This window comes from Octodon degus, unplaced genomic scaffold (genome assembly GCF_000260255.1).
Source record: "Octodon degus isolate 3935 unplaced genomic scaffold, OctDeg1.0 scaffold00054, whole genome shotgun sequence".
Taxonomy (NCBI): domain Eukaryota; kingdom Metazoa; phylum Chordata; class Mammalia; order Rodentia; family Octodontidae; genus Octodon; species Octodon degus.
Genome location: NW_004524630.1, coordinates 5,097,418 through 5,098,170, shown reverse-complemented (window position 1 = coordinate 5,098,170; position 753 = coordinate 5,097,418). Strand labels below are relative to the sequence as shown.

At 45.6% G+C, this 753-nt stretch overlaps 1 pseudogene; it reads left to right on the top strand.

Annotated features, from left to right (window-relative positions):
* LOC101579836 overlaps positions 1-170 on the top strand; it is a 97,648-nt pseudogene extending 97,478 nt beyond the window's left edge.
* Positions 171-753: the final 583 nt, after the last annotated feature.

Genomic DNA, 753 nt, shown 5'->3' with positions numbered 1-753 from the left:
GGATCATTCGACCTGGTTGCATGGTCATTTTGTACCACTTTAAGCTGCCGAAGAGGTTGCAGTCCCTGTATCTGAATCAGTCTACTCCAGCTCCATTTTGCTGCCACAGGAGCTTCGGCTCCCAGAGCCCAATCACCACCATCACCATTATCATCGCCACCTGTGCATGAATCAGCTGATGAGTCACTTTTGACCTCCTCCAAAACTTTCAAATCTGGTTTACATTGTGCCTTATACTGAATGGAGCTATTTCTACCAGAAAAATCAAAAGAAAACTTAAAAAAAAAAAATCTAAATACAGAGAAACTTACCTATGAGCCTCACATGGGTAAGAGTCTCCTGTTGCTACTTTGGAGCTCCTACACTCACCCGGCCATTTGTCTGCCAAGTGGGTGAATGCACAGGTGGGGTGCTCCCTTCCCCAGGCACAGCTGCTGTGAGGCACACCCACATTCCACTATGGTAGGTACCTGTTTACACAATAGATGGATGGTGTGGGTGTATTTTACCCCCTGTGATGCTCAGAGGAAAAATGTTACATGGAGCACTGAGCACTATGTGATGAAGATCCTGGTTTGACCCTTTTGTACGGATCCACCCACCTTGCTGGTTGCCAGGCCAAGTGGGAAAATACAAAGATTGGTTCTGTGCCCCCCAAGCTCAGCTACTAAGAGGCACAACCAGCTCCTATAATGCTAAAGTTAAATTTTCATTAAGAAAGTAGGGTATGTGTTTATGTAACCCAATAAGATG